This window comes from Melospiza melodia, chromosome 5 (genome assembly GCF_035770615.1).
Source record: "Melospiza melodia melodia isolate bMelMel2 chromosome 5, bMelMel2.pri, whole genome shotgun sequence".
In the NCBI taxonomy this organism is placed as follows: domain Eukaryota; kingdom Metazoa; phylum Chordata; class Aves; order Passeriformes; family Passerellidae; genus Melospiza; species Melospiza melodia.
The window spans coordinates 96787727-96809101 of NC_086198.1; the positions used below are offsets into that span (position 1 = coordinate 96787727).

The 21375-nt window shown below is 43.1% G+C and overlaps 2 long non-coding RNA genes across 2 annotated transcripts in view; one reads left to right on the top strand and one right to left on the bottom strand.

The window, feature by feature from the left end:
• Positions 1 to 3668: 3668 nt before the first annotated feature.
• The window catches only part of LOC134419111 (uncharacterized), a 38587-nt gene continuing 20880 nt past the window's right edge, over positions 3669 to 21375 (top strand). Inside the window, exon 1 of the long non-coding RNA XR_010027981.1 lies at positions 3669 to 3762. This is a non-coding gene — a long non-coding RNA (uncharacterized LOC134419111). The remainder of the gene's footprint in view (positions 3763 to 21375) is intronic.
• LOC134419110 (uncharacterized) lies at positions 6690 to 18832 on the bottom strand. Its single transcript, XR_010027980.1, has 3 exons — positions 18757 to 18832; positions 8394 to 8481; positions 6690 to 7165 (listed from the first exon to the last, which is right to left on the bottom strand). It is a non-coding gene; the product is annotated as an uncharacterized LOC134419110 (long non-coding RNA).

Consider the following 21375-nt stretch of genomic DNA (forward strand, 5'->3'; position numbering starts at 1 on the left):
GCAGACACAGAGGAGACAGGGGACAGAAAAAGAAGAGAACTTCTAAGAGAAGAAAGGCAAGCTTTTAAAGGACAAAATATTTAGACACAGTTTTGTTTCTTTTTAGTATGAAAGATGCATAGAGCAAAGAAATACAATATTTGCCTCCTTGTCTTACAGCAGACCCCAGAAATAGGAAGAACAGACAACTGTAGGTCTTTTCCACAAGTAAGGAATAAATTAATTGCCTTTACGATAGGTAGATATTGGACACAGACACAAATTATATTGTGAGGTTTTTTCATAATGACTGTAGTTAAGAGCACATATTTCCACTGTGTATCAGACACTTTCCATAGCCTGAGCTGTGAGCCAGGCTTATTTCAGCTACCTGCTCTGGCCCCATAGCTTTCAGCTGCCATATCTCATGTCTTTTACAAAGGAGTCAGTCCTCATTGGAAATGGGCAAATCTTCACATCCCCAACTATGCTTTTTATTTTAAAAATACCCCAAAACCATGAAACTCATTCCTGTTTTGGATTGTTCTCATCTCAACTTCAACCTATGATATCTATCCACAACTGAGAAAAAACAGTTCTACACCAAAAAAACGTTTTTACTTTCTGTCTCTACATCCTTTAACTTCCTTACAATAAAGCCTTGTCATTCAGGGGAGAATTTAAACTATACAACTTCAACAGGCATGAAGGAAGGATACTGAGATGATACTCAAAACTAAAATGGTCTTCAATATGGGCAGACTTTACTTTAAAGGTACACTGTCAATGTGAGAATTTAGGCTTGCTCATTGCCAAACCTGCACTTGCATTGAGGAACTTTTATTCGGGGAAGTTTGGTGAGGTGGCTTTTCATAAAAAGAGGCTCCTGGCTCCTCTCTTTGTGCATTCTGCATTTCTTCATTTTTCATTTCCACACACAAATATTTCACAATTTGTTTCTTGGCGAATTTTTTGCAAGGAAATGAACACTGGCTTGATGTTTATTACTTTTGTAGATACCACCTGGTTAGCTTTACTTCCTTTTAAACATTTTTTAATATATTTTGATTTAATTTAATTTGAGGGTAGGACACGTAGGGTGTTTGGTCAGGTGGCATGTGGACAGGCCTGAATAAAACTATCTTTATAAAAAGGAACACTAAAAGCAAAACAGAATTTCTGTTTTGTGTGCCATAATGGTTTTAGTCATGATGAGTGCTAAAATCCCATTTATAGAGAGATGAAAGTCTCCCAGGGTGGCAGATCAGGGTGGTAGCTCTGAGAGCAAGGGTGGATGCTGAGGCACTGGACCAGGTTTCCCAGGGAAGATGTGAGTGCCTCTCCTTGGAAATATCCAACACTCTGCCCTTGGCAGGGACTTGAAATGAGACCATCTTCAAGGGTCCCCTTCAACCCAAACCATTCTGAGATTCTGTGATCAGGGAATGCAGAACTGCTTCTGTTGTGTAAGGAATGATATAGGTAATTGGCTTTTTCTTTTTTAAGCAAAACATAATTTAGATTTGGTTCATAAATTTTGCTAAATGTGAAGAGAAACTCAAGGAAGATGAAATTTCTGTGCACACTCCTTTGCTGCACCACACAGTAACTGAATTACTCCCTGTAATATCAATTTAACTCACAGAGCTGTGCCTTTTGCCACAAGAGCCACGTGACTGGCGTAAGAGAAATAATTTGGAAAAGGATTCTCAACCAGGATGAAAGGACACTTTGTGCAGAACAACAAGTATATGTGGGCTAATCCCTGCTCTCAGTTTCTTCATTTTTGGGCAGTATTTTCCAGCCTGTTGGAATGGAGCTGACCAGAATATGTATTAGTTTCTGGGTATCTTGGAAGAAAATAAAGGCAATGTCAGAAGTATCCATTTCCTCTGGATTAATTCCTGGAGCCGGGTAGGCTCCTGTCAGCCAGTTCCAGGCTGGAATTGCCATTTAACTTTCTTTTTAAATTTAGGAAGTGTCAGAATTTGGGAGCTGGAGAAAACCAAGTCTTTGATTTGATGTCCAACGGGACAGCCAAGCAAGTAGGTGAACTGGTTTGGCACCAGGTATTTCACAGCCTGCTGAGGATGATTCTGGGTTTGTTTGTTCTACTGACATGTCTAGGAAATGAAAACAAATCCCCTCTGTTCACAACCCCCAGACTCTTGTGGCAGACCAAGAATGACAAATCAGAGCATGGAAAAGGAACTGGCAAGTACACCCTCAGAGCCAGCCTCAAATTTGCTGCCAGTGAGCAACTGTCAAAAAGTCATTATAAAATACCAAAGCCCTTTACCTTGGGGTTCCTCAGGAGGGAAAAATTTCCAGCAGCAAAGAGAGGTCCTTGGGTAGGATAAAGCCCCCAAGTTGTTAGAGTCTGTTGATATGCCCAAAGAGAGAAAAAAAGTTTGGGTGTGGATTTATTGGGGTGAGTAAGAGCACTTTTATTAGTGATTTTTTAAAGCACTTTTCCCCCATTTATGCCCACAGGTACATATTCAATTTTACGTATTTATTTCATATTTGCACATACACATGCATTAGTTTATAGACATTGCACCCATGTGCATGTGAACATCCTCAGTTTGGCTTTTTTCCCAAAGAAAATCCATTACAAATATGGCAACAGAGATGGGCCAAATATAAACAAAATTAAATGAATGCAAGGGAACTAATTAGAAGGATAAAACCAAACAAGACAATTCTGACCAGAGTGTAAATCCAGACTGGAGTTATATCACTGTGAGTGCCAAACTAGTTCCCATATTTCTAAACAGAAGCAGAAGGAAAACTAATCAAAGAGAACAGCCAAGAAATCACTTCTTTAAAATTAATTTAATTCAGCATCAGGTACAAAAAAGGTTAATATAGCCGAATATATTGATGTTTGTCATCATTTCACTTACAAAGAACATAGATAATAAATATATTAGAAGCAGTTCCATGGTGTTTCACCTAATGGGTGCTCAATGAGTGCTCTGGTAAATTCTGAAGCTTTCTTTCTGTGCTCAGTATTCAAACTACCCACTGTGCCCACAGTACATATGGAACTGTGGCACTCATAGCCACAGGGTGTAGCAGGAACCAAAATATCTCAAAAAAAGGGTTATACAGCCATGTAAACTCAATGGACTGGGCAGTCCCCAGCTGAGGTGCCCTCAGCTGTAACTGGCTGAAAATTGCTGTCCTGGCAGGATGTTAGTGGACATTCAGAGCTCAGGTGCTTTTGGAAATATAGCCCTTTCTGAGTGTGCTCCAGATAGCTTTTGCATTTGCATCTTTTTTCATTCATTGCTAAATCAAATGGTTCTTTGTAGCATGTTTTACCCCTGGCCCCTCATAGCTGTTGGATGCTGTAATGTCCCATATTTACATCTCGTGTCCTACATGTGTCCAAACTCATGATCTATTTTTCATAGATAAGCAGTTGTGATTGGAAGCAAAGGAAAATAAAGGTGTCTAAGTTGTAAATGTCTAAATGCAGGCTTCCAAACCTGAATGTTGGCACCCAAATAACTGGCCAGCTTTCCAAAAAGCCAAGCCCCTGGAAATTTCCAGTAATCACAGTTGCCATACCAACGACTGTCAGCACTCTTGCAAAAGCAGGTCATGTATTTAGGTGCCAAAATGTAGCAAGAGGGGTCTAATTTCAGGGCTTTTTTTTTTAGATCTGGCCAAGTGCACTGATGATAATTGAGAACAGTTTCACCTCTGCTGCCGCTCTCCAACTGCAGTCACAAGACTTGCTATGGCCTTGCAAAAGGGAAGATGTTTGGGGAGGTAAGGCATGAGGTGTTTGCAGTTTTTCCCAGTTCCACCCTGGTGTTCAGGCCTTTGAGCTAACACCGAGATACCCCACAAAGGGATTTTGGGGCTGGGGTACAGGCCTTTGAGCTAACACCAAGATACCCCACAAAGGAATTTTGGGGCTGGGGTACAGGCCTTTGAGCTAACACTGAGATACCCCACAAACTGGTTTTGGGCCTGGGGTACAGGCCTTTGAGCGAACACCGAGATACCCTACAAATGGATTTTGGGGCTGGGGTACAGGCCTTTGAGCTAACACTGAGATACCCCACAAACTGGTTTTGGGCCTGGGGTACAGGCCTTTGAGCTAACACCGAGATACCCTACAAATGGATTTTGGGGCTGGGGTACAGGCCTTGGAGCTAACACTGAGATACCCCACAAACTGGTTTTGGGCCTGGGGTACAGGCCTTTGAGCTAACACCAAGATACCCCACAAACGGATTTTGGGGCTGGGGTACAGGCCTTTGAGCTAACACCAAGATACCCCACAAAGGGATTTTGGGGCAAACAGAGGTGTGGGGTTTGCTGTAGCTCGTTTCCCAGCGCTGGCAGCAGGCTGTGGCTCAGACCCATGGACACAGGGAGGTTTGGTTTGGTTTGGTTTGGTTTGGTTTGGTTTGGTTTGGTTTGTTGTGCTGCAGGGAGTTTCCTGGGCCTGCCCTGCAGGCAGGGATGTGGCCAGGGCTCACCCGCCCCAGCCAGTGCTGCCATTCCCCCTTGGAGCCCTTGCCCTGGAATCCTGCCCTGCCAGCCTGCAGTGCCCTTGCTGGGAATGAGCCAAGGGGTTTCTGAAGGCAGGAGAACTGTGTCCTGCTTGGTCCCAGCTCCTGGGAGCTCTGAGCACAGCTCTGGGCGGCCTCTGCCTCCAGATACCTGCCTGACCTCAGGCAAGCCACTCACCCTCTCTGTCCTGAGGCACAACAAAGATAACGCCACTTCCTTCTCCGTGCATTCTGTGGGCCTTCTTCAGATCAGGGGTAAGCTCCTGAGGGCAAGGTTTGTCTTCTCAGTGTGTTCAGTGCCTATCAAAACAGAGCCTTGATCTCAGCTGGGGCCTTGGGGCACAGCTGCAGTGCTGTTATTATCATTAATAATAATAATAATAGTAATGATGGATGCAATCAGATCAAAGCCCCTGCCTGTATGAGTCATTTTTTGGGGTAAAGTTAGTCATTGCAGAGAGCAATAGGTGTATGTAAACTTCAGGCACTGCCAAGGCTTCTCTTTTTTCCCACCATTTGAAAATTCCCCCTTGGGAGTCTGGGTGAGCAGCACGATGAGGAAGGGCCTGGCCCTGCCAGCGTTTCCCTGTGGATGGGCATTTGTGCTCACACGCCTGGCCCTGGAAATGTTAATGGGGTAACTGTGTATAGCTCAGCTACATAAATACCCTCTGTGGGTTCTCTGCATCAGGGGTGAAACTCCCATATCGAACCTTCTCTGAATGCAATTCAGTCTCAGGCATTGCCCTCGGGTGCACCTGCATGACAACCAGCACCACATGCCAGAAACATACTTTTTCTTGTTAAGTGCTGCAGATTTTAGTTGTTTGGGGTTTTTTTCTTCCATTTTGTTTTTTAATCACTTGAATGAATCACAACAAAGGTTTCTTGAAAGGGAAAAAAGAGATTACAAGAATTAATTGTTTAGTAGCAACTTCAAAATTAGATTTTTCACCTGAAAGAAAAGTCCTGCAGCCAACTGGATTACACAGGTGCAAAATAAGACACAAGAGGGAGCTCACATAATAAATAATAGTGATAAACAACATTTTGAAAACAGTTAAATCCTATGGAGGAAAGGCAATTAATAAACATTACAATTCCTATTTGCGGTTGGGGTTCTCATGGCTACAGTTATTGTTGCAGGCTATGGGAACGTGCTCACACACAAGGATCTCAGCACACCAGGCTTTGCCGTGGAACACAAAGGCACAACCCACTCACAAGAGCTTCTGGGGGCATGGAAGAAGGGCACTGAGCCAGGAGGTGACAGGGAGATGCTGTTCTGGCAGTGCTCAGGCAGAAATGACCTGAGTTCAGGGCTCCTCCAGGAGTTATTGTCAAATACCCAATGTGTGTTGCCATTTAAAATGTATTTAAACATCTATGTGCACTTAGGTTTCTGGAGAATGATGGCTCATATTCGAGAGACAGCCACATATACAGAAAATCAGAGGACTTGAAACTGAGTCTGCAGCCCAACTGTTGAATTTTGTGCTTGAAATCAGGAGTTTAATTTTTGTGCCTGCAAGTTTCATTCTCCCCAGCAACCACTTTTCTCAGAACTTAGAGAAACTGTGCTCTTTTGACAAACACACTTGACAAAACTCTTTAAGTGTTAATGCAATCAGTCAAAACTTTTCAATTCCTAAAGTTCTTGTGAAAATAAGGCAATATGTGTCAGTGACCACAATGGGCTTGATCTGCTAGCAGAGATCCACCCTCTCTGCAGCCAGACACAGGTTCCACAGGGCTGGACCCTGGGATTTCCATCTTTCTGAGGCTGCAGCTGCAGTACTGGCACAGGCATCTCTGCTCGTCTACAACAACGGAAAAACAGAACAGCTGGAGGACTGCCCCTAAATCGAGGTCCCCACATTGTGACAACTCTGGGCACGCATCAGAATTACCACCTGAGAGGAGGTTAGAGGGTCATCAGGGGCCACTAGTTTGGGAAGGACGCACACACAGATCTAGTAATGCATACTACCCTCTGATAGCCATCACCTCCAACAAGAAAATGTATCTTGGACACAGTTGTCACTGGGGTTGGAAGGGTCTTAGGCCATATGCTGGTTAGTGGCCACCACAGGTCTCTTCTCAGACATGTCCCTCCAGAAGTGTCCCTCCAGAGACAGAGATAAGATGTGTGGGTTTTAGAATCTATCAGCAGAGATCCACAATTAATGTAACTGCAGGGACTGTGCACCTTCTTTCACATGCCAGGAGCTCTCTGGTGTGCTGAGAGCTGAGTGCTGAGAGCCCTTCAGGCAAGGGCAGAGCCCTTCCTACACCGGGACACCTGAGTCTGTGCTATGAACATATCCACCCACATCAGCAGTGGCTCCATGTTGTTCCTCTGCTCCTGCAGTGCAAATGGGCCTCACCAGTCAACAGAGTCACTCATGGGGAGCTGAGAGATTTGTTCATCCTGGCAGATGTTTGTCAAAGGGCCCATCAAGCAGCTCAAGGTGCCTCTCATGAGTCTGCATCAGCCGTGTGGCCATGGGCTGTTGTTCACTCTGCAGCGCGGGGTCCCTCAGAGACCATCCACATACCAGTATCAGGGACTCCACAGACTGGAGGGAACCTACAGGGAACGTGCAAGATCTGACAAAGGAATGTCCCCTTAATGTGTAGCTTGCTGGAGCCTGGAAGGGACACAATAAGCATCCGAATGTTACACAGACCTTTCAAGTACACAGTGGAAGGCTATAAGAACTTCAGCAACTGAAATAATCAGAGACATTTCAACCCTGAGATCCTTCTTCACTATAAGATTTCAGCTTAGAAAGTTTAGTCTGAACAAACTGACTTAATGCTGAATACCCTGGGCCTCAACAGTGTGATTTACTCTTCCCACTCCTTTGAGAAAAGTGGATGAATTCTTAAGCAGAGAGGGCATTTTGCAGCCAGATTCCACAGCTGTGGAGCTGCAGAAAGGCAGGCAGTGGATCCTGGGCTGGCAGGGAGCATCCCCACGCTGCTTGGTGCATTTGATCTCTGCAGAGGAGGGAGCACATACCCGGCGTGGCACCGGGGCCAGCTGGCCTGCAAGGAGCAATGCTGGCTCTGACTGCGCAAGCAGGTGCTCGCTTCTCCTCCCCATCACATGGGGACAGTGAGACAACAGCTGTAAATAGAACAAGGTTTACAAAAATGGAAAAATAGAGATTTAAAAAACCCCAAAACACAAACTTGCCTGTCTTGCATCGGAAACCTGTCATGTTTTTAATCTAAATTGAAGTTGTGCTTGTATTATGTAGTAAAACAATTGCCTACTACCAGGGCCTACATTTTTGAGAAGTGAGAATGAGCCATATGTCTTCCATAAAAACATACTAATACAGTTCAGCCTGTTCTTTATGCTTTCTGGTAAATCATATTCTTTTACAGGCCATAGTTAAAGGGAGCATTATTTTTGTTTGCCAGAAAGTATTTACAGTACTGTATTATCCTTCATCTCTACCAGTTTTCATTTGTTACTATTGACACATGGTAAAACAGTTTTAATTATCTCCAGGCTCAACTACAAGGATTTTTTATAATTCAGTCAGGTCTATTTAATTTCCAGTATCTAAGCTACCATAATGAAAGTGTTACTCAAGGTTTCTTCTTCAACTCCCCCCTCTTTAGATCATAATGAAGACAGCTCACTTGAGCAAATAGTTCCTTTGAAATGTTAATCCTCCTCAGATGTGTTTTTTGTTAGATCAGCTGCACTGTTAAAATACTTTCTATTTTCCCATTAATTGGAATGCAGAATAACACTTATTAGCCATATGGACACAAAGTAGCTCGTTGATGAAGACAACTGAATTAAAGCCTCATGTTAAACGATGAATTAACTGTGATAGAGGGTGAAAAAACCACACTTACATAAAACTGGGTTGTCTGTCCCTCTCTTATCCAGTACGATCTCTCCTTAAAAGACGAAATATATTTCAGACATGGTCCCCAGTGCAACCTAAAATCCGTACAAAAGCATAGAAAGGAGAGCGAATGTAAAACCTACAGCAAAGGGGCTTATGGAAACACTGGTTTTTTAAAATTTATTGGTTTATATGAGTTTTTGGCACTTAAAGACTGAAATCCCAAGGAGCTGAACTTTTCCCTCAGCAGTGCATGTGGAGGTGCATGTTTGCTGCAGAGCTGGCTCTGGTGTGAGCAGCACCGTGTGGGATCTCAGGTGTGACCAGCACAGTGTTGGATCTCAGGTGCTGCTCTCCTTCCCTGGCTGCACACCTGGCTTGGAGGGCTCAGGTGTGAGCAGCACCGTGTGGGATCTCAGGTGTGACAAGCACAGTGTGGGATCTCAGGTGCTGCTCCTCCCTCCTTCCCTGCCTTGCCCCAATAACGAGAGCAGCTCTGGGATTGCTCCTCAATGAATTGTGGGGGAATGTGCTCGGCTTCCCTGCGGTGTGAAAGGAATTCGAGGTGGGTCGTCAGCATTGAAATATTAAATTACTTGGGCAGGTTGTGTGAGGTGAGCAGCCAAGGAAGTTGCCTCCATGTAAATCAGAAGGCACAGGAGAAAAGCTCTGCTCGATCCAGGGGGGAATGAGTGTGCCTGGGAGGACATTTAGGAAAACACCAGATCAGAACCTCAGCTTGTGTGCAGTGAAAGCATGGTTAAGCTTCAGTAGACTTCAGTAAATATGGCTTTGTTTGGAAACTCTGCCTGTAATTTTGAAACAGGAGACATCTGAATCCATGAAAAATTTGAGTCCTAGTCTATGCTTCAATGAGAGCTCAGTCTTTCTGGAAATATGTCCCTCTTTATTGTTCCTTGATTTGCACATTTTGTGCAAGTCTGAACACGGACACACAACAATAAAGGAGTAGGAGCTGGGGTGAATGAAGCTTCTGTTTACAGGTATGGCTTGCAGAGGGACAGGAAGCTGGTGTTATTTACTTAAGCAGAACAACAGATCATTTGCTATGCAGTGGCATTTCCACTGCTGGCATGGGTGGGTGGGTGCATGCTCTGCTCACACCCTCGGCCGCTGCACCCTGCCTGCTCCCACTGCCTCTGGCACTGGCGATGCCTCCAACAGCAATCACAGAGATTTCCAGATTCCAGCAATTGACAGAGAGTAAATTTGCAAATGTGCGCTGTGCTAACATGATTAGGCCTGTGAACATGCAAATCCTTGGAAAGGATTTTGGTTTTATGCAACTGACGTAAATAAAAAGGATCCTGTTTATGCACTGCCTAGACAGCCTCTGCACAAACTGGACTGCCAGAGATGATTTCATTCACCTCTTTAGTGAGACACACAGAGAACCACAGTACAGATAGCTCCAGGGCATAATTTTCATGATAATCAAAACACAGACACACTACACAATGGTTTACAACCAGAACTGGGAGCAGATATCTAATTCTGAGGAAGGAGGAAAATTTTTGTGTCCAGAACACAAACACATCTCCTGATGCTCACAGGTCCCCACAGCTACTCTGTCTGATGTCACAGGATTTTGGGGAGCAGTAAATGATCCTTTTCAGGTAGACCAAATAGGCAGTGTTTCTAACAGCACCAGGCTGTGACTGACTCACACAAGCAGGAGTGCATTGCTCTTGATCTTGAGTTCCAGCTGAGGCCAAAGACTGGAAATTGTGTCTGTGTGTCCTTGCTGTTTGTTTGACTGATCAATTGTCCTTCCTTCAGTGTGTCTCTGATTTGGGAGACACGGTCCTGAGCAGAGTGGTCCTTACTCTGACTTTTCCCTCAGAGCACCCCACAAGTTACCTTGCTTTGCACCTTGTTGCAGTGCAAAACAACCAGAGCTTCATTAAAAACCTCACACAGAGATCAATCAGGTTACTCTGGTTAATCTTGACTCTCTAAATTGGCAGTGGATTATAACCTCCCTCATGAGGTAATTTCTAATTCCTCATGGAGAAAGTAAGGTGGATTCTTTTGGCATTTGCAACAGCAAGCAGGGAACAATTCACTTGAGTGTTCTGCTGAAAGGCCAAAGTGTTGTGCTGAGGGTGTGCTGGGTTATCTTCCATAACGTGGAGTTGTGAGCACTGTACCTGGGGGAAAGAAAGTGGGGAAGAGGTCTTTGAGTGGATGGAGATTATCAACACTTCCCTAGGGATGAATTCCACATGGGCTCTGCTCATGAAGCCCTTGACACGAAGACCTTTTCCAAACAATGATTCTAAGACTGAGTATTCAAAGAAATCCTTGAGTCAGGGAACATGGAGTGTTCTCTCATTGCTGATAATAGAGGAAAATATAATCTGCTTACCAGAGAAGGTTCTGATAATTTAAACAACTTTTTCATTGGAGGAAACACTCAAAGTTTTATTTGAAACATATATTACTAAAATTGTGAAAGATTTGAATCACCAAAGTTTCCTAAGAACACCTGAAAACCTTGATATTCTTATGTCTTCCTCTTTCTCTCCTCTTTATTTTCCCCCAAGTTTTTTCAATAGCAAATTGTAAAGAGAAGAGAAAAGGCTGGTATAGGACAGAAAAAACTAATAGTTATAGTTTTCAGGTGAAAAGATGAAAATGGACTGGCTGACTGATTTTTTGAATATTTCTAGTTCCCTGTGGTACTGCTGTGAAATTGAGGTTAGGGGTGGTTGGTTGCATTGATATATGCAGACCAGCACAGCTGAGATTGGAAGGATCCTCTGGAAATTTTCTTGTCCAAGCTCCCTTATCACAGTCCAATCAGTCCAAGCAACTTGTTCCAGACTCTTTTAAAGTGGTCCTTCAGCTCCTCCTGCAAATCCAAGATCTCTGGATGTTTATTTTTCCTTTACTGAATCCTGCAGATCTCTTGGCCACAAATATTGCTGATTCCTACCAGTGAGGGGTATATGCAGCAGTGTTTCTCATCCTGTTTTACAGGCCATGTTCTTTCTCTTTCAGCATTGCTCAGAGAATACTCTCTAATACTCTTCAGAAAGCAAGGTCACTTGTTGACAAGAAATCTTTAAACCAGTGACAGAGGAAAAATTAAAAATACTCACTGTCAGATGCATAGAAATTTATCTATCACCAGCACTTTTCCTACAACAAAACCAGGAAATTCACAGGCAAAATAGCCAGGATACACTCTCAGCTGTTTATAACAAGCCATTGAGCAATGTTAAAGAGCAGTTTGCTTTGGACAGGCCTTTCAGTGGCCTAAACCCTGCATGGTTTAGAAAATGGTGCTCAGTGCTATTTGTTATTTGTGCTGTCCCAAAGCCACCACAGTGACACTGGGCACGGGAGCCCAGAGAGGGAACCAAGGGTTTGCAGTTCCACTGCTCCCCTGTGCCACAGATTTTGGGTGAAATCTCAGCCACTTTGGCTTTCTGAGTGCCTGGAGTGGAAGGTGACTGTCCATGTGGGTCTGTTCAGCACCCAGCCCAGCAAGTGCTACCCTTTCCCTGGAATTACAACAAAATACATGAAATCCTGAGACCCAGACATAAAATACATAAAATATGAGACCTGTGGAGGAAACTGAGCCATCACAACTTCAGCTGCTCTGTTTATACTCAAATACTTTGGTTGTCATGGCCAACAAGGTACAATTGTCATGCAATTAATGCAGTCTATTTTTAAATGTAGGAGGTTTTTTTCTTTCTTTTCAGTCCACAGAAAAAAACTGCAATTTTTATTATACATATCCAAATCATCATTAAAAATCTAAAACATTTTCTCTCTGAGGAGATTTCAGCCATTTCCAAAACCAAGTCTTCAGTTCTAAGCTGTTTTAACTGTACTGCTCTTTTGTTAGTTCCAATGGATTATTTTGAAATTTCTCTAATTTATATTTCAATGTACTTTCTAGGCATGCTGGCCATTCTTTCAAAGGAGCATAAAGTGGTTATTGTTAATACATACATACTGGGTAGCAGCAAATGTTTCTGGAGTACTGGGCTTTCTGTAATGACATTAAATGAAGGGGGGAAAAAGGAGATGAAGTAATACTGATCTCTATGACAGCCTCTGTTTGCAGGACAAGGATTTAATTCAGAATTAACCCACATTAGTGTTAAAGAAGCCATTACTCACTTGCAAATTTTTCTCCCCAAAACCCCATTTCATTGCTCGGCGCAATAAGCTGGTACATTTATCCACAAACATTTGATGACTGATGCTTTATTTTGCCTTTGAATGTTTCTTTAATGAAATCTTGGTTCTTAAAAATATCCAGTAACATAGTTAACCATTTTGTTTTCACATTAACAGAGCAGTTATTCTCTTGCCATTTCTCATTTACCTAACTTTGATATGTGACTCCCTGTAAGAGAAAAACAAAAATCAGGTATCAATACAGATAGAAATTGTTTGTAGAATTTTACTTGGTATAAAAAATGTGCCTGCCTGCGTGGCTTTTTCATTCTTTGTTAGCAGGCATACATTTCCTTATGTTTTGCATTAGCTGTGGAAAACTTCCTTTGAGTTTTGTCGAACTGTCTTGTTCTGAGAATGCATAAAACAACTCTCTTCCAAGTTTAGGATATGCTTTGTTGTCCTTTGAAAGTTATGGTGCGAATTTGCTGAGGGCCATTTAGTCCAGCAATGCTCAGAGTCCAGCAAAACTATTTCTAGGCTAAATGGTGCTTCTGGTCTCTGAGGAGCTTCTACAGCCGCCAAAAATCCCTGGGACATGTGCACAGCCCCTTTTCCCAGGCTGAGCTGTGTTTGAGACCAGAAATGTGGGCATGTGTTGATAAAAGAGAAGATTAATGTTATACTATCTGAAAATTGTCTGACACGAGCTGAATCTCTCCCATTCCTGGCTCTGCTGGGTGGTACTTCAAGGTGGAGCCACCAGAAAAAGAGCTTGGGTTAAGGCACCAAATTGACTCAGTGGGCTCTTTCTGAGTTAAAGAAGGGGAAATTTTGGGTGCTGAGCTCCTTCCTTTTGCCTGCCCCCAGCGTGGGGTCACACCTGTCTATCGGGGAAAAATCTGAAGAGAAGAAAGGTGTGAGAGAAGAAAGGGGCAAGAGAAGAAAGGTGCAAGGGAAGAAAGGCGCAAGGGAAGAAAGAAAGGTGCAAGGGAAGAAGGCTGCAGGGCTTTTCCCAGAGGAGCCCAGCAGGCTGTTGAGGGTGGCTGCTGCCCTCAGCTCACCTCCCTGGCAGGGAGCTGCTGCATGGGTGCGTTTTGCTATCGTCATCCCCGTTCTGCTATTTCATTCAGTCATGGGCCCTGATTATTTAAACAACTCAAACCAGAAGACTTTGTTTCCTTGGCTCTGTATTCTCCCAGAGCAAAAATAAGCCAACAAGATGTTTCTAAGAAAAAGGTCGATGCTATCTTTTAAAATGTACTTCCAACTGATTGTTATCTCTCTTGGAGCTGGGCCTTCTGCCACCCCTGCTACCCCTCCTCCTGGCATCAACCACTAGCTCAAACCTCACCAGAAAGATGGAAAGTTTCAGCCCTGCCCCAGCCTTGCAGGAGGCATCTGGCCTCCAAAGAATGTCAGAAATTGAGGTCTTTTGAGATCTTTGCATGTTTTGCACTTGAAAATTGTCTCCAAGCACTTTTGAGAGCCTGGTTATCTATATGGGTGTGTGAGAAATGCCATAGGACGGGCAAGATGAGTCACACACAAGATCCTGTTTTTCACAGAACAAGCCCTGGTGGAACTGCTGCTTTAACCCTTATTTTTTCATTTCTCAGAGTTTGTTCCCTTCCTTAAAACCTGTTCCCTTCACTTGCCTTGAGAGGATCCTTTGTCACGTCCTTTCCATAGGTACATTGACTTTTTTTGATTCAGTGGTGCTCCCTTCTGAGAGATCCTTTCTGCTCTTTGAGGGTTATTTGCCCTTTTGCAGCAAGGCACTGTGCCCTCTGTGTGGACGTGAGCCTGCAGAGCATTATCACTTGGACATGCACGTTGGTGCCAAGGGGAGATAATGCCCTCTTTTCAGACTGAAGCCTGCCCGTAGGAGTGTTCCCAGTACGATTTTCACAGTCATAACTGCAGTTAATCTTAAACTTGGCAGACCCTTCCTTTCTCTGTAGTGTTTTTAATGACTCTTTCAGGGTGGGAGAATCCTGAGGGGTTTTGCAGCGCTGCATTCACCTACTGATTCATTCTTGCCAGGCTGGCGTTGCTAACCAAGGTCCAGCTTAATAAGCAGCTCTACCATTTATATTTCAGTGCAGGAAGTTATCTGTCTTTTCCAGCTAACAACGCTGAGAGGAGGAGGAAGCATTTTTTCTGAGCAAGCAGGAGGTGCCATGCTGCACAATGGTCAGTAAATATGTAGCAGCAATTTACAGAGTTTATTTTTAATCCAGGGCCTACATTAAGAGAATGGCATGAACTGGATAAATCAATCAGGCTGTTGCAAAGCAAGCTTGAAATGAAAGGGCAGTCAAGGAGGAAGTGGTAAATAACACACAGGACTGATTGCTTCTGGGCACAGCTAAGGCCTTGGGTTTAAGGAGTAATTACCTGGTCACACCTAAACCCTGCTGGTGTGCAATGTGCAAGCTGCAGACTTCAGCTAGGAGGCTGCTCCTGCCTTTGACAGCAAGAATTTCCTTGGTAAGAGCCATTTACTCCTGGTTTCCTGAGGGAGCTGTAGAGTGTGCAGACCCCATGCTTAGTCCCTTGTGATCTTTGGTCTCAGCACTGGCACAGAGCTCATCTGCTTCACCTGAGCTGTGGAGCAAGGGGAAAGGAGCAGGAGAGCAGACATTCCTCCTCTGTCACAGAGTCAGGGTGCAGGGCTGAGCCCCATAAATAATTTGTGCCAACCTGGCAGCTGGTTAGACCAAGGGTACAAAAATGCTCCTTACACTTCGGGGTGGTGGGCATGCTCTGCAACCCATCAGGGGAGAGCCAAATGCCACATTTGCAATCCTGCTGCCTGCTAATCCCACTAAGGAAAAAAAAAGGCCAGAATTCAAAGAGAGCCAAACAAACTGTGTCTGCCATTGTACTCATGGTGAGAAGCCTGCAGCTCATCTGCCTTGGGTGTATCTGGGCAAATGCAGGGTGAGTTTCTCTCAGTTTGTCCTTCCTAGAAGCCTGTTACAGACAGATAGTGCAGAGCCTTTCCTGCAGCATGCAGACACAGATGGCCCTGCCCTGTTGGGGTGATAGCAAATGGAGGTCTGAAATTGGATGCAGTAATTGCATGGCTGCTTGCTTCCTTGGCTCCCTGTTCAACCTGAGCTGAGCTGGGAAACACAGCACACCTGAGGAACCACCAGAGACAGGAGACCAGCTGTGGCCATGGTGTGCCTTTCATCCCACAAGATGGTCCAACCATCGATCCAAAAACATCAGGCTGCCATTGTTCACCAGTCTGCTTCCAGGGGCAGCTTTCTGCCAGGAGACAAGCAGCGGGTGATTAAAGACTTCCTCAGCTGTGTCTCAAAGGAAAAAAATCAAATCCAATTTATAATTAGGAAGACAATGGCATTCAAGGGTGAGGGAGATCTGTGAAACAACATGCCTTGGTGGAAAAAGGAACAAGATACTGTGTGTGCAGGGTGCTCTGGGTATCACATCCAGATCCCTGAGATTTGCCATTGGTCCCAGAGCACCCAGAACTGAAATGCAGATTGTCCTACCCATCAGTTTGTGCCATGTGTCAACTAACATGCAGAATCAATCATGGAGACACAGAGAGCAAATGGCAATGTCACGTCATTCACGTGCATGAGTGTCACATGTCCCCTTCACCTGGACCCCAACCAAAGCAGATACTGGGACTTGCACTTGTACTAGGGCGCTCTGCTCTGGGATTTAGTCAGTTTTCACCTGGTTGTGATGTCAGGTACCTGGCAGGTGCAGATGAGCCTCACTCCAACTGCCCTGCATCAGCAGGATCCTTTCTGTGCACAGCCCGACTTACATCCACTGAGCAAAAAACAATGTACACATATTTTCCTAAAAAATTCTCCAACTCTTCCTGAGCCTGAGCTAAACCTTCTTATCTAATATCAAGTAATTTAAGCATTTTTAACATTCTAAAGACAAGTTAATCCTTCTGTAGGGGAAAGTCAGAAAATGGGCTTAGAATGACATTTTAACAGTGTCTATGGTATGTTAAGCTGATGAAAAATTCTAGCAGCAGTTTCAAGCACTGTTGGCTAAAACATTACTGTGATCTTAAAGCATTGTAAAATATAAGTATCATGCCAAATTGCTAGGTGTTTGTCAATAATGTAAAATATGATATTCTACCAACACAAAGTGCTTTTTTTCTCCCTGTAACTTCAATTCTCAGATATGGTTTTAGTGACATGACACATTTAATAGGAGCCTTAATCTGACCTGGTCCTAGACTACTTATATTTATTTGTCTCATTTGAGCTCCCTACTTTCCCAGGTAAGTTTTGTTGCCAAGTAATTCTTGATTTTCATTTGTTTTCTGAGCCTTAATTTCCATAATTTTTTGGTTTTATCAGAGTGTGCCCATTTCAATGCATGCTAATGATGAAGTGACAATCTAAAACTCCTGTTTGTTCACAGGAAGACAAAAATGTTAGAAATTGAGATGTTTTTGATTTGTCCAAGGCATTTTGCATTAGTTAGAAACCCATCTTTGAGTTTGACTTTCATTAGGGTTGTATTGTCTCTTTTGGAGATGACAAAAGAACATCAGGAAAGTTTCCTCATTTTCTATTAATGTTCTTGCCTGATGTCCAAAGGAGCTCAGAGGTTAATAAATAAAGCATGTAAAGCCTAGAAACTGAGAGCCACCTCACAAGCCACCATATATCACATATTTTGGGAGCAAAGCAGTCCTGAACATTAATAAACCCATAGAATGATCCATCTGCCAATTTACACATCCACCAGAGTGCATCTCCTGCCTGAGCCTGGGAACCAGGGCAGTGTTATCAGAGGGCTGATGCCATTCTCAAAGCCCTCAAGCACCCACTTGCCCATTGCCCACACCCTGAGTGACTCTCCCAAGAACACACACCCCAGAGCTCCTGGTTCTGCGTTTGTTTGTTTTTTCCAAGCCCAGTTTGCTTTCCAGCCTTTCAGTGAAGGGAGTGCCACCATGCAGGAATGCAGGTGTCGGCTCTGCTGCTTTCAGCCCAAAGACAATCCAAGATCCCTCAAGCTCCTCGAGGTGCCTGGAACAGGGCTGGAAGGAGGCCTGTGCCCTCTGGGGACACCTCAGGATGCCTCACATGGCTCCGGGGGACTGCCTGGAGCAGGTCCATGGAGCTCATCTTGGAACTGAAACCAGTATAAACTGATATATAAACTGCTGCTTATTACTGGATGGAAATGGGAAATGGGGCTAATTGAGGTTTGGAAAGAAGCAGCCAGTAGCCAAGAGGCCTCAGACATGTCCATGATGCTGTTTGGGGTCTGACCTGATGTCATCCTCGACAGCACCCTCGCTGACTTCATGGCATGGCCACGTGGTGAATGTGCCCTCACCAAAGGTGAAGAATCTGCTTTGGCAAATGGTGGAAGCCTAAGGAGCATTATGGAAGTCTTTGTACTCTATTAATAGTTTAGCACATCATCCTCATGCCCCAAGACAGGATGGTCAAAAGAAGAGTTTAATTTGGAGCTGCATGTTGGAGCTAATAAAGCAAAAGCCCCAACCTCTATTCCCAGTTCAGCCCAACTCTTCCTGCAAGATCTGCACCAAAACTGCATCAATCCCACTTTCCCTCTGTCAAAACCATGGTTCACACTTCTGAATCCTGCAAGAGAGCTGTAGAGAAAAAATCCTTTCCTAATGGGACCAGATACTGTGGGGAAGAGAGTAAATAAATTGGGGAGAGAAAGACAGGGGACTTGTTCTGAGATCTGTCTCTTCCTCAGATACCACCCTGGACTCCCATTCCTGAGCTGCACAACCAGCACATGATTCTGCTTTGGGCACCACATTTTCCTCATTTTAAATCAAGCAGAGAGGATATTCCTGGTTCTCAGCTGCAGAAGGGCCAAATACAGGTCTTTAAACACCTTCTACATCACCCACAGGGAAAAAGCAAGACAACAGCACACAGCAGCCCTTCTGCCCAGAGCTGAAACAGCCTGCAGACATGCACAGAGCACAGAAATGTCTTCACTTAGCTTTCTATTATCAACTGCCTTTGGTGTATAAGTGATCCCATCTTTACCAGGAAACACACTGGGAAATTTAAAAACTGAAAAAAACTTTAAGAAAATTTAAATTCATCTCTCAGTAACTGAAAATTTCAAAGGAAGGACAGAAAACTGCCAAGTTATCTCCTGTGACCTTTGGTAATTGGCAATGAAAAGTGTTTGATCTTTACCTGGCAGCAGCAGAACAGGAGTCATCCCTGGCCTGAGCCACCTAAAAAAGGAAGAACTGCAGGGCTTCCATTCCCCTATGGTTCTCTTCAAGATTAGCAGCAGTGAGCAGCAATTTCTGTTTGTTTTTATAATAATATCCTGTTTTGTAATCCACAGGAAAAGGAGTATGAAAGTAGCAATCTTGGCAGGGACTGGGGGCCACGGGACAGTTTTCTGAAATCTCAAAGCTCAGGAACACAAAGACTTGGAGGAATTTCCAAGTGCAGTGGATGCCAAGTGGTAAAGAAAATGACATGACAATGAGAGGGAGAAATTATTTATTCACTTCCTTAATAAATTCCTCTTCTAGAGTCACTTTTTCCTTTTTTAGTGAACAGTTGACAGGCAGTTACTTCCAAATGCTTTTAAATAGGACCTACTGCAAGTTTAAGTATTGTTAATACTTTTTCCAAAGAGGAAACAACTGGAAAAAAAACTTAAAAAAAACCCCAAACCTTAAAAAAAGAGTATGATTTAACACCAAACAAATGAACAGCTGAAAAATTCACAGAGTACAGATAGCCATGCAAAAAAATTGTATTATTAAAGGGTCTATAAAACATTTCTGCTCAGCACTTACATGGCAAGCAGACTAGGTCATATTTTTCTCCAAGAAAGATAATACCTGGAGAGCCCATCCTTGCAGTTCCCATTCAAAGACTGGAAGGAAAAGCATGTTAGGACTAGAGGAGGCATTAAAAGAAGCCTGTGTCTACTGGAGCATGGTTTTAAAGGGCCATGAGCTAGAATAAATATTGACACAGTAAGGAAAAAATATGCAACAATAGCAATTGTTCAAAATGGGCACAATTTGGAAGCTAACAGACCCACAGTGGGCTAAACCAACCTGGACAGGAACCAAGGCCATGAATTTAAAAAATTTAACTTTAACTGATTTCACAAGAATTAGACACAGAAATACCTTCATGACTAATTCACTGACTGCCATAATTTCCAACCATTCTCCAATCACAGCCCATTCCAGCAAGGAGAAGCAGGACATTATGGAGGAGATGAACCTCGGGACAGAAAATGTCACAGAGTTTCTCTTTCTCTGCCATAAAACTGTTCTGGGTCTTCTTTTAAATATTCATCCTGCATTTGCTTTACTTTAATTTCTCCTAAATACGTTTTTTCATGTTATTATGGATAGTGTCTAACAGTTCTTCCTTTGTCTGATAATCTTTGCTATTTCATCTTCTTCTCTTCTCTTCTCTTCTCTTCTCTTCTCTTCTCTTCTCTTCTCTTCTCTTCTCTTCTCTTCTCTTCTCTTCTCTTCTCTTCTCTTCTCTTCTCTTCTCTTTTCTCTTCTCTTCTCTGATAATGCACCATTTTTACCAGTTAAAAGTATGGTCTTACATGCAGGCACAAGTGTTTGGCAAAGATTAATTTTTGTTGTAAATACTCCTAGTATTTCCCCCCAGATTTCCCCTCTACCTCATCTCATTTTCATTTTAATCAGTTCAGTAACCTGTTTAATTATTCCCTGGAAATTATTTTAGCCATGCTTCTTGGGAGTTAAGGTTTCTGGAAGAAAATCCAAGGCAAAAAATAAAATTTTCAGTTTCTTTATTCTTTTTTCATTCATACAAATTCCAGAGGAAGTCAATAAGTTTGGATGTTTTTTCACACCAGTTTTCCATTGATGCATTTTTAATGGGCTTCATGGAGATATTCCTGATTTACATAGCCATCTTCAGCAGAAAGATCTGGTGAATTTGCCTTGGAAGCAACCCAACAAAACCCACAAAGTTTGACTAGTTCCTGTTAATACTAGAAGATAAGGATTTATTAAGTTTTTAAAAAATGCATATTTTTATCCACTACAAGATTAACAATCTGGGACTAGAAATCAGATATAACAGTGGACTTCCAAAACAACAGGGTTTTAAATTAAGGATACAATGGAAGAATAACACAGTGTATTATTCTTCTAATATCTTCTAATATCTTCAAGCAGTTTACTAAGCTGAAACTACATAATCTTGTTAAAAAGTTCAAAATTAGGGCAGGTTATGCATTCTGCAGCTAATATGTGTCATGGTTTCTGATCAAAATCTTCTGGCCTCAGCAGTCCAGGTATTCATAAATTAATTCCATGAGCAGTGCTATAATTGTAATTGTGCTGGTTTAGTTAGACACAGAAGGAGAAGAGTTTTAAAATGCTTTGTTACTTTAATTGCAAAGCCAAAATGCAAATGTGAACTTGCTAGTACTTACTAACTAGATACTGGCTGCTAATGGGGAATGTTTAATGGTGATGACATCACAAAAATCCTTTTTTTCTGACAGGTCACAGAGGCAGCCCCAGGTGCATTGACATATCTGTCTTCTTGTAAAATCTACTTGTGGAAGCAAAGCTTCCAGAAGCAACAAATATTTTTTCTTCTTTTTCCATTTTTGTGCAGATTAACTTTTTTAAAGTGAATTTCTTGAAGTACCCCTGAAGTCTCATTTTCAGAGATGATAGGGACACTAAAATGTCTGTTAAGGCCTTATCTACACATTAACATTGTGTAAATAGATAAACCTGTGTACACCCAATTTTGCATGCAGTTATAATGCTGCCAGCTCAGTTT